This window comes from Benincasa hispida, unplaced genomic scaffold (genome assembly GCF_027475165.1).
Source record: "Benincasa hispida cultivar pf3 unplaced genomic scaffold, pf3_genome.v1.1 HicScf1428, whole genome shotgun sequence".
Lineage (NCBI taxonomy): Eukaryota > Viridiplantae > Streptophyta > Magnoliopsida > Cucurbitales > Cucurbitaceae > Benincasa > Benincasa hispida.
Window position 1 is genome coordinate 17357 of NW_028325774.1, and position 13308 is coordinate 30664.

Sequence of the window (13308 nt, forward strand, 5' to 3'; positions counted from 1 at the left end):
CTTCAAACTCTCCAAAGATTTTATTAAATTTAGAAATCAATTAACTTTCAAATTATCTTAATTTAAGCTTCAAATTCCAAAATTAAAGGGCATAAAATCCATCAATTTAATACAAATTAAATCCTTCCAAATATTTAAATCAATTCAAAATCACATGAAATTAATTATCTCTTTTATTTTTATTTACTTATTTTTTTAAGTTGGCCCTAAAATCCAAAATCAAAGGGAAGCAAAATTCAATATTTTGAAGATAATCAGTTTGAATATCTAATCAATTTCAATTAAATTCAATTTAACCAATAAAAGTTTTTCAATTATTTCAATTTAATCCCAATTTTCCAAATGAAAGGGAAATTTAAACGCAATAATTTTAGATAATTAACTTAAATTTTCCTGAAATTTGGGATGTCGAGTTTTTTATTTAGCCCAATTTTAGAAAACTATATTGGTAAAAAGTCCAAAAGTCTTTAATCCAAAATCACAAGCCCATATTTATAGAAAAGAGTCATGCAAAATTGCATGAAAAAACTTCATAAAATCCCAACACCTAAAATAGTCAACACCCAGCTCACTATTTTGTTAGTGGAATTATCCAACAAAAGTTTGGATTTTCCCACTAACTTTAGTCAAAGTGCAAAATAGTCATTTGGTCAAAGTCAAACATTGACCAAAAAGTCAACAATTTTGACTTTTTATGATTTGTTCCGTGTTGACTAATTTTGACCTCCCGAGCATGAATCCGCATTCATTTTCTCAAAATTCAAATAACATTTGAATATAAGGTCGGTCAAAGTTTGACTTTTCAAAGTCAAAAGTCAACTCTGACTTTTTACATCTGTGACCATTTCCATTATTTTCGAGCTTTCGAATATGAACGTATTCATATTCTTGATATTTAAATTACATTTAAATATTAAAGTTGTATCTCTAAACTGAAAAAATTGGCCACTATATCACATATACTTGTCGGTTTCTCTCTCTTCACCTAATTCGAACAATTCTAATTATTCTATCATATTGTTCTAAGTTTATTCCATATGAGCTAGTAGGGGAACTTAATGGACCTGTAGATCATGGGATCTAACGATCCGAGATTAGTTGGCTAAACTCTTTAGATGGAGCTAATCAACATTCGTTAACTCATGGGTCATTCCACTATAATCTCGTAGTTGCACTCCCCTCACTATAGATATATTTGTGTCCATATGATATAACCATGATTAGTAAGTTAATCCTTCACATGTTGTTCGTAATCTCGGTTGGGTCATAAAAACCATTTTACCCCCGAGACTACATATTATTCCTTAAGTTCCACTGATCTTCTAATGAACAATTGATTTAAGGTCCAACATATAAACCGAACCCCACTCGGGCCTATGAGAGGGTGGGACCCTTATTCAAGACCTAGATTTAGTACTAAAGGGAACAACCTATCTACTATCCCTATAATGGGTAGGAGTGAATTTCGTCTTACACCCTATATTCCCAACTATCCACCTGATCTTACCTCTGAAATGAGAGGCTTAATGGGCCAGCGATAATGAGCTGCCCTCACCTATGCAGATCTAAAGATAATTCCGAGTGAACAGGAGTTCATAGTTAGCTCAGGATTAAGATTAAGTTACCTAGGTCATCAATTAACGAAATAGTCAGTTTTATACATTAAATGGCATTTAGAACGTAAAAGTGACTATTTCATGGTTCAGTCTTATCTAAACTATTTACATAGGATGCCCCAATTTTCATATCTCCACATGAACGGTTTAGGATCACATCGTTTGTACTAACTACCAAATGGGCTGCATACATAGTGTCCCCAGAATAAGGCGTCCAACCTTATTTCTATACTATAAACCATTTTGGCTATATATATTTGAACTTGATCCACATTCATGTCACTGTATAAAGTTCAAACTTAAACTTAATAATCTCGGAACCTTAGTTTATTGGATTCATGAATATAGCATTTAAATTTACTAAAGATTTTCAATAACAGTTTTATTGAACAAAAATATGATATTACAAATTACGAGTTTTAGGACATAAAATCCAACACGTTTGGTGCCCCAAACGGATATCGGGCCCGGCGGGGGTGTCCTAGGGCTCAATTTTTGTGCGCGAACTTTCCGGCGGGCGAAAATTTGAAAACGGACCCACGGGTTCAAAACGATGAGAAAAAGCCGTGCGTGCAAATGATTTTAGGAACGGAGCTTGTTTCGATTGCCAAACGGCTATCGGGCCCAGCAGGGGTGCCCCGAGACAATTTTTGTGTGCAAACTTTCTGGCGGGCAAAAATTTGAAAACGGACCAAGGGGTTCAAAATGATGAGAAAAAGGCATGCGCAGACGGTTTTGGGAACGGAGCTTGTTTCGTGCCCCAAACGGCTATCGGGCCCGGCGGGGGTGCCTCGAGACAAATTTTGTGTGCGAACTTTCCGGCGGGCGAAAATTTGAAAACGAACCAAGGGGTTCAGAAAGATGAGAAAAAGTCGTGCGCGCAAACGATTTTGGGAATGAAGCTCGTTTGGTGCCCCAAACGACTATCGGGCCCAGCAAGGGTGCCCCGAGGCACAAGTTTTGTGTGCGAACTTTCCGACGGACGAAAATCTGAAAACGGACCCAAGGGTTCAGAACGATGAGAAAAAGTCGTGCGCGCCGACGATTTTGGGAACGAAGCTCGTTTGGTACCCCAAATGACTATCGGACCTGTCTGGGTGCCTCGGAGCCCAATTTTTGTGCGCGAACTTTTCTGCGAGCGAAAATTTGAAAACGGACTCAGGGGTTCAGAATGATGAGAAAAGCCATGCATGCAAACGGTTTTAGGAACGAAGCTCGTTTGGTGCCCAAACGGCTAACGGGTCCGGCGGCTGTGCCCCGAGGCACAATTTTTGTTTGTGAACTTTTCGACGAGCGAAAATTTGAAAACGGACCCAGGGGTTCAGAACGATGAGAAAAAGCCGCGTTCGCAGACGGTTTTGGAAACGGAGCTCGTTTGGTGTCCCAAACGACTATCGAGCCCGACGGGAAAGCCCTGAGGCACAATTTTTGTGCATGAACTTTCCCGCGGGCGAAAATTTGAAAATGGATCCAGGGTTCAGAACGATGAGAAAAAGTCGTGCGCGTAGACGATTTTGGGAACGGAGCTCGATTGAAGCCCCAAACTGCTATCGAGACCAATGGGGGTGCTTGGAGGACAATTTTTGTGGGCTAACATTCTGACGAGCGAAAATTCTAAAACAGACCCGGGCCCGCCAAGGGTGCCCTAGGCCTAATTTTTGTGCACGAAATTTTCGGCGGGCAAAATTTTGAAAACGGACCCAGGGGTCCAGAACGATGAGAAAAAGTCGTGCACACACAAGGTAAGGAAAGGAGCTCGTTTGGTGCCCAAAATGGCCATCGGGCCCCGCGGGAGAGCCCTGGGACCAAATTTTTTTCAACGAACTTTTCGGGGCTCGAAAATTTGAAAACGGACCTAGGGGTTCAGAACGATGAGAAAAAGTCGTGCACAAACGGTTTTGGGAACGGAGCTCGATTGAAGCCCCAAACGGCTATCGGGCCTAGTGAGGGTGCCTCGGGCCCATATTTTATACACGAACTTTCCGGCTTGCGAAAATTTGAAAACGAACCCAATGATGCAAAACAATGAGAAAAAGTCGTGCGCACAGACGGTTTTGGGAATGGAGCGCGATTATCAGGCCTGGGGGTGCCCCGAGGCCCAATTTTTGTGCGCGAACTTTCTAGCATGCGAAAATTTGAAAGGGATTCAGAGCGATGAGGAAAAGCCGTGCGCTCAGACGGTTTTAGGAACGAAGCTCGTTTGGTGCCCTAAACGGCTATCGGGATCAACGGGGGTGCCCCGAGACAATTTTTGTGTGCGAACTTTTCGGCGGGTGAAAATTTAAAAACGGACCCAAGGCTACAGAACGATAAGAAAAAGTCGTGCGCGCAGACGGTTTTGGGAACTGAGTATGATTGAAGCCTCAAACGACTATCAGGCCTGGCGGAGGTACCTCGGTGCCCAATTTTTGTGCGCGAACTTTCTGGCAGGCAAAAATTTAAAAACAGACCCAGGGATTCAGAACGATCAGAAAAAGTCGTGCGCTTAGACGGTTTTGGGAACGAAGCTCGTTTGGTACCCCAAACGACAATCGGGCCCGACGAGGGTTCCTCGAGACAATTTTTGTGTGCGAAATTTCCGGCAAGCGAAAATTTGAAAACGGACCCAGGGGTTCAGAACGATGAGAAAAAGCCGTGCGCACACACAATTTTGGGAACGGAGCTCGTTTTGTGCCCCAAATGGCTATCGGGCTCATGGGGGTGAACCGGGGCCCAATTTTTGTGTGAGAACTTTCCGAAGGACGAAAATTTGAAAACGAACCCAGGGATACAGAATGATGAGGAAATTTCGTGCCCATAGATGATTTTTGAAATGGAGCTCGTTTGGTGCCCCAAACAGCTATCGAGCCTTTCAGGGGTGCCTCAGGAGCCAATTTTTGTGCACGAACTTTCCGGCGTACGAAAATTTGAAAACAAATCCAGGGGTCCAGAACGATGAAAAAAAAATCGTGTGCGCACACAATTTTAGGAAAGGAGCTCGTTTAGTGCCCCAAACGGTTATCGAACTCGGTGGGGTGCCATGGAATCAAATTTTTGTGTGCGAACTTTCCGGCGGGCGAAAATTTGACAACGAACCCAGGGGTCCAGAACGATGAAAAAAAGTCGTGTGCGCACACGATTTTAGAAAAGGAGCTCGTTTGGTGCCCCAAACGGTTATCGGGACCGGTGGGGGTGCCCCGATGCAAAATTTTTGTGTACGAACTTTCTGGCGGGCGAAAATTTGAAAACGAACTCAGGGTTCCAGAACGATAAGAAAAAGTCGTGTGTGCAGACGGTTTTGGGAACGGAACTCGTTTGGTGCCCCAAACGGCTATCGGACTCGGCGAGGGTGCTTCGAAGCCCAATTTTTGTATACGAACTTTTCGGCGGGTGAAAATTTGAAAATGGACCCAGGGGTTTAGAACGATGAAAAAAAAGTCGTGTGTGCAGACAGTTTTGGGAACGGAGCTCGTTTGGTATCCCAAACGGCTATCGGACCCGACGGGGGTGCTTAGGAGCCCAATTTTTGTGCGTGAACTTTCCGACGGGCGAAAATTTAGAAACAAACCCAGAAGTTCAGACTGATGACAAAGAGCTATGTGCGCAGACTATTTTGGGAACGGAGCTCGTTTGGTGGAACGGCTATCAGGCCCGACGAGAGAGCTCCGAGACCGAATTTTTGTGCATTAACTTTTCGACGGGCGAAAATTTGCAAACAGACCCAGGATTCAGAACGATGAGAAAAATTCGTGCGCGCAAACAATTTTGGGAACAGAGCTCGGTTGAAGCCCCAAAGGGCTATCGGGCCTGGCGAGGTGCCCCAGAGACCAATTTTTGTGCGCGAACATTCCGGTGGGCGAAAATTTGAAAACGGACCCATGGAATCAGAATGATGAGAAAAAGTCGTGCGCACCGACGTTTTTGGGAATGGAGCGCGATTATCAGACCCGGCGAGGGTGCCCTGAGACACAATTTTTGTGTACGAACTTTCCGGCAAGTGAGAATTTGAAAACGAACTCAGGGGTTCAGAACGATGAGAAAAAGTCATGCGTGCAGACGATTTAGGCAACGGAGCTCATTTGGTACCCCAAACGACTATCAGACCCGGCGGGGGTGCTTCGGATCCCAATTTTTGTGCGTGGACTTTCCGACAGGCAAAAATTTAAAACAAACCCAGAGGTTCAAACTGATGAGAAAAAGTCGTGCGCGCAGATGGTTTTGGGAACGAAGCACGATTATTGGACACGGCGGGGGTACCTCAGGGCTCAATTTTTGTGTACGAACTTTCCGGCAGGCGAAATTTTGAAAACGGACCCATGGATTCAGAACGATGACAAAAAGCTTTACGCTCAGACGATTTTGGGAACGGAGCTCGTTTGGTGCCCCTAACGGCTATCTGTCCCAGCGGGGGTGCCTTGATGCACAATTTTTATGTGCGAACTTTCCGTTAGGCAAAAATTTGAAAACAGTCCCAGGCGTTCAAAACGATGAGAAAAATTCGTGCGTGCAGACGATTTTGAGAACGGAACTCATTTGGTACCCCAAACGGCTACGGGCTCAGCGGGGATGCCCCAGGGCACAATTTTTGTGCGCGAAATTTCCGACAGGCGAAAAATTAAAAATAGACACAGGACTTCAGAACGATGAGAAAAAGCCGTGCGCGTACACGATTTTGGGAACGGAGCCCCTTTGGTGCCCCAAACGGCTAGCGGGCCCGATGGGGGTGCCCCGAGGCCCAATTTTTGTGTGCGAACTTTTTGATGGGCAAAAATTTGAAAACGAATCCAAGGATTCAAAGCGATAAGAAAAAGTCGTGCGCGCTGACGGTTTTGGAAATGGAGCTCGTTTGGTAACCCAAACGACTATCGGGCCCGGAGTGGGTGCCTAGGGACCCAACTTTTATTCATGAACTTTCCAGCGAGCGCCAATTATGAACTTTTATTCATAACTAGGGACCCAATTATGAACTTTTATTCATAATTGTTTTGACGTACAACAAGTACGTGACCAATGTCCAGTCATTCTGCTTCGGAAGCATTTATTTTCAACACTCTTTGAACTCTTATCTTGTGGAGTTTTTCCTTTGTGATCATCATTTTGTGTGGTTCTTTTGAAATTTGAATGATTAGAACGACCACCACGAAAATAATAATTATTTCTTCATCTGCCACGGTCACGACTTTGACCACGACTACGATCTCAATCACGATTATTAACATTCATAGCATTCACTTCAGGGAATTGTATTATTCTAGTTGGTCGAGATTCGTGGTTCTTCATCAATAACTCGTTATTTTGTTCGGCCACGAGAAGACATGAAATTAGTTTAGAATATTGTTTAAAATCTTTCTCTCGATATTGCTACTGTAAGAGCATATTCGAGACATGAAATGTAGAAAATGTCTTCTCTAACATACCAACATCAGTAATTTTCTCTCTGCATAACAACAATTTTAAACTGATTTTAAATAATGTGGAATTGTAATCACTTACTGATTTAAAATCTTGTATCCTTAAATGCATTCACTCATAATGAGCTTTAGGAAGAATAACTGCTTTTTGATGATCATACATTTCATTCAAATTTTTCTACAAGATACGAGGCTTTTTTTATTGTAAGATACTCTATTCTTAATCCCTCGTGGAGATGATGACGAAGAAAAATTATAATTTTTGCTTTGTCCTAACTGGATGTCATATTTTCTTCTTTAATTGTTTCTCCCAAGTTCATAGCATTCAGGTGAATTTCGGCATCGAGCACCCATGACAAATAATTACTGCCATTAATGTCAAGGGTTGCGAATTCTAATTTTGTAAGGTTTGTCATGACAACACTTTATGACCTACCTTTAGCGATGGAAACAACATGAGCTCGTACTGATATCGTCTTGTGAAATTGAGGAGCACAACGAATATGGAGAAAATATAATATAATAATATATAAATATAGCAATAACCAAATAAATAATTATAACATAATAATAAAATAAAATAACTAAAATTATGAAAATTTAATAATATGAAAATCTCATTAAAATTTGAAGTGGATTTCTCACCAATGTGTGTGATTTTTATCATCCACCAGATGTCACTATTTATAGGCAAAGTAACAAGTAGGATGTGGTTTTGTATATACACCAAGTATGAATAAGTACAAGACACATAGACAAAATGAAGATTAACACGTGACTTTTAAAACACTAAGCAATGGATATCTATTTATTTTTGTAATATTTATAATAATATTTTCGTTAATTTAATTTATTATTTTAATTAATTGAAGTTTTTTACCTTTCAAAAGTATATGTAACCTTTACATTCTTTAAAATGCTCCGAAAAATCGTGATTCATTATTATAAAGTGTTTTTTTTTAATTTAATTATAATTTAAAATGAACTATTAATAACCATTTATTTTTTAAGATTTTTTTTTTCTTCAGATAATTACTTTTTCGTGACCTTTCAAAAATCAATCGGACATTTATACTTTTTAAGGTTGCTTGGAATTTTGTTATTTCATTATTAATGAAGTGATTTTTAGTTGATTATTTATAAAGTTATTTTCTCATACTTTTAATTATAACTAGTGATCAGACACTGCATCGCACGTGATTTTGTAGACATAATTTTTTAACGTAAAATTTTAATACTACTAAATGAAATATTTTTATTCATTTCAATGAGTAAGATTTGATATTTTAAATTTGTAATGTAAGATGAAAATCTCTTAACATGAATTGTAGGGTAAAATATATATTCTGATTTAATAGACTTTTCATTATGTTTAAATGTAATCTGATTACCTTAAATTTAAAAGTAAGGAAATTATATAAAAATGAAAAAAAATAGATGGATGGATAAAATTAAAATTCATATATATGATGTAATTGCAACTAAAGTATATTTATTAGATTTTTCTATTTAAGTTAAGAAGTCATTGTATTTTTTTTTTTTGTTGTTGTTATTATTCTTTTAAGTTTGTATAAATGGCTAGGTCCGTAACTGTTCTATTTAATTTACATGGGTGGGGTACGTTAGTTAAGAATTTGCAAATTTTTTTCTTGTTTGTAAAAAAATGATTATTATTATTATATATTTTTTACAATTTTATCATATATTTATAGAAATGATGTATGTTATATTTTAAATTGTAATACAGATGTCATCTCTAAATTATTTAACAAAGAAAGAAAAATACCATACTTGTTTAATTGATTTTATAATTTATATTAACATTCAATGTTTTTTAAAATATTTATTTTCATTTTTATTATTTCTATTTTTTTCAAAAAGAAAAGTTAGTTGAGATTGTTTTTAAGGAAGTTACTATGGGTTTTTTCGTGTGTTACATGGAATGTTTAAATTAGGCAATTAACCGTAGGAGCAATGGAAGAGTAAAATAGTAATTATAAAAAAAATAAAAGGACGGTAAACAAAGATTCTCCCATATTGTCCCATTTAATATAACTAGCTAGTCTAAAAATACTGTTGATAATTGGACCAAATCGACGGCGTCATGACAATGGAAGAGAGGGGACCGATGTGATGTAGCTTGTGCTGAACCAGACAACGAAGAGAAGAAAAAAAAACTAAATACAATATATTTTGTAGATACACAACCCATATATTTAGTAAAATATATTTACATTAACAATTTATATATATATATATATATATATATATATATCATATCTAAATTGCCAATGAAATCTCAAAGCAAGTCCACCCTAACAATTTAGTGCAATTTCTTTTTTGGTTGTTAATAATTGGCCACCATAAAAATTTATATCTCTCCATTTTTTCCCATCTTTTTACTAAATATCCTCCCTTGGTTTCCTTCTTTCACAAAAAAAAAAAAAAAAAAAAAAATCACCTTGATCCATAAAAGACTTCATTATGAGAGCCTTGGGTGTTGGTGACAATAGAAATCCACTGCATAAAGAAACCAATACAATAGATATATGAAGGAGGATCGAGACCATTATAAAATAGAAAAAAGAAAAGAAGAAGATAGATATACAAAGGAGGATCGAGACCGTTATAAAATGGAAAAAACAAGAAGAAGAAGAAGAAGACTCACTTTGATCCATAAAAGACTTCCTATTTGAGCCTTGGCAATTATAATGTGATGGAATGTGTCGAAGTGATGCAATTTTGTAGAGGGATGTATCTATATGAAGTGATGTGTCAAAAGAATTCGAATTCAAAAATAGAAAATAAGGAAAACTATTTACACAAAATAGCAAAATTTAATCTAATAGAAGTCTATGAAATCTATCCGTGTCTTTTTTTTTTTTTTTGCTATTTTTATAAATAGTTTGTCATTTTTTCTATCTCTTAGAATTTTCCTAATAAAAATTTTGATAATTAATTAAAAAAAAAACATCGTCCGAACTATATTGTTAAATTTTAAAGTAAATGAACTAAATTGTTATAGAAATTACATTATTGTTACAAATTTGAAAAGTAAAAAAAACTAAGAGTGTGTTTGATTTAACTTTTCATGTGTTTACTTTTGAAGATAAATCATTTTGGAAAAAAATTGAAGTGTTTTGGCAACAAGTCAAAATAGTTTTGAAAACACTTCCAAAGTGTGTATTTTAAACCATTTTTTATCAACAAATTTTAAATAAAAATGATTTTATTTAAAAACACTTTTTTCTTTAATCACTTCAAAGAGGACCTAAAATCTTTATAATATAAAATTTAGGAATTAAATTGTAAATGATCAAAATTGTTGGAAAGCAATTTTAATCACTTCAAAGAGGACCTACAGATCAAAAGCGTGTATCATCCCGCTACTTTTATGGCCTCTTGCAATGGACTTTCTCTTCCTCCAAGGCTCCCGCTATCTCTCTTTGGAAAGCAAAAGTGCTTCCCAAAGCAAAGCTTTGTGTCTGGAGAGTGACCCCTCCTTTCTGTTTACAAGGATTTTGGTTGCCATCACATCTATGAGGGTGTGGATGTAGACAAGATTGAGAAGTTGATCGGTGCAAGGTCATCACTATCTTGTGGTGTCTTGGAGCTATCGAAATTCTATTAGCATCAATTCATCGAAAGGTCGCTTAAGCAGTTTCAAAGTATCCCAAATTGGGTGGTGGAACCTGTAACATCCCGAATTTCAAGAAAATTTAAGTTAATTATTTAAAATTATTGAGTTTAAATTTTCCTTTCATTTGGAAAATTGAGGGTTAAATTGAAATAATTGAAAAACTTTTATTGGTTAAATTGAATTTAATTGATTAGATATTCGAACTGATTATCTTGAAAATATTGAATTTTGCTTCCCTTTGATTTTGGATTTTAGGGCCAACTTAAAAAAAATAAAATAAAAGAGATAATTAATGTCATGTGATTTTGAATTGATTTAAATATTTAGAAGGATTTAATTTATATCAAATTGATGGATGCCCCTTTAATTTTGGTTTTTGAAGTTGAAAAGTTAATTGATTTCTAAATTTAATAAAATCTTTGGAGATTTTGGAGATATTGTGATAAAATATTTTATTTATCTTTTCAAAATTTGGAAAAAATAAAAGAATTGAGATTTTTTTTAAAATTAAATGAGAGTGAAAAGAGGTAAAAAAATTAGGGAGAAAACAATTCGGTTTTTTAGTGACAGCTTCCACAAAATTGTCAATTGCCAGAGTTTGAACCATTGGATCGTGCTCAAATTTGGTCAGTTTGTTCGAGACATATAGAGTTTCATTTTGGACGGTTTGATCGTAACTAGAAATTCCCATTCTCTTCCACTCTTGCAAACCCTCCTCATACAAGACCTTCACTACCAGGCCGCTAGCCTAAACAATTTACGCCGTCCGAAAGCAACACACGCTGCCTATCTATGGTAGCCACAAGTCGACACGCCGTTGGCCACCATTGCCCCGATCTTTTCTGGAATTTTGAGGAAAACCTTGGGTAAGACTTATGTTTCCTTATAATTTGGGTGGTGAAGTTCATCCCTTTGATTTTGGGTTAAATTAGTAACCTCTCTTTGGTTTTAAACTTAGATTCAAGTTTTGGAAGTTTTGAGGAATTGACCATCAAGCTAGATACCATTTTGTTTTGTAGAAAATTAGTGAAGATCGGTAAGCTTTGTAAATTGTTGGATAGTTATTCTTTTGGATTGAGAGTAATAGTGGGAAAATTAAATATTTTCAATTCTCCAAATACATTTAATTTGATAATTAAATGTTAATTATACATATATAATAATCCAAACCCTAATTTGAATTTAATATTTCAAATTCTCTCAACATACTATTCTAAGGTTTAATCTATTTACGAGCTAGTAGAGGAACCTAATGAACCTACATATCATGAGCTCTAATGATTTGAGATTAATTGGCTAAACTCTTTTAATCCAAATTAATCAATGCTCGTTAACTATTGGGGCACTCTAAAGCCCAGTAGTTGCACTCTCCTCACTGTAGATATATTTCTGTCCACTTGATTTACCATAATCAGTAAATCGATCCTTCACAGGTTGTTCGAAATTATAACTGGGTCAAAATTATCGTTTTACCCATGTTACATCTTACTTCTTAAGTCTCCACTGATCTACTAATGAACAATTGGTTTATGGTCCTACTGATAAACCGAGTCCCTCTCAGCCATAGAGTGGGTGGGCCCCTTATTCAAGATTGGGATAAAATACTTAAGGGAACAACCTATCTACCATCCTTTAAATCGGGTAGGAGCAAATTCAATTTTGCAGGACTATATCCCTAGTTATTTACCCGGTCTTACCTCTAAAATGGGAGACTTATTAAGCAGCTATGTTGAGCCACTCTCAGCATTGTAGATTAAAGGATAATTTCGAATAACTAGGAGTTCATAATTAGCTCAGGATTGAGATCGAGTTACCTTAGGTCATCGAGTTGAAATGGTCAGTTTTAACCGTAAACAGTGATATAAAGAAAAGTGACTATTTCATGGTCCAGTCTTATGCAAACATCTTTTCCATAGGATGCCTCCACTTGCAAGTCTCCACATGAATGATTTCAAGATTACATCGTTTGTATCAAATACTTTCAGGTCACATCCATAGTGTCCCCAAGATAAGGTACTCAACTTTATCCTCTTACTTATAAACTGTTTTGGCTATATACTCAAACTTGATCCTCTTTTATGTCTCTACATAAAGTTTAAGTATTCATGCTAGTCAGGGTTCGTTTAGTTTACATGTACAATAACAACATTATTAAATGAACCTTAATAACAACTTTATTGTAAATATAATAATTTAAATATTACAAACTGCAAGTTTTAGGACATACAACCCAATAGTAACACTGTTGACTAAAGAGATTAATATTTCATAGGATGACCGTATGTAACTCAATCTCTCTGAGTGATTTATGGACTCATGTCTACGAGGCTATCCTTTGATTTGTATGATGAGAGATGGCTCGAGTTGCCGACTCAATCAACCTACCATTTTGAGGACTTGTCCAAGTGCAGAACTGGGAACATAACTACACAAGATGGAATTTACTCTTTGCTGTCTTTAGAATAAGTAGATGAATGGTTTCCTTAAATGCTAGTTCTGAGTCTTGGAAAAAGGGTACTTGCCCTCTCATTGGCCTGAGAGGGACTAGGATTTATGGTAGGACCATAAATAGATTGTTTATTAGAGAGATCGGTGGTACTTAAAGAGTAAGAGGTAATTACAGGGGTTAAACGGTAATTTGACCTAGCTATAATTACGAAAA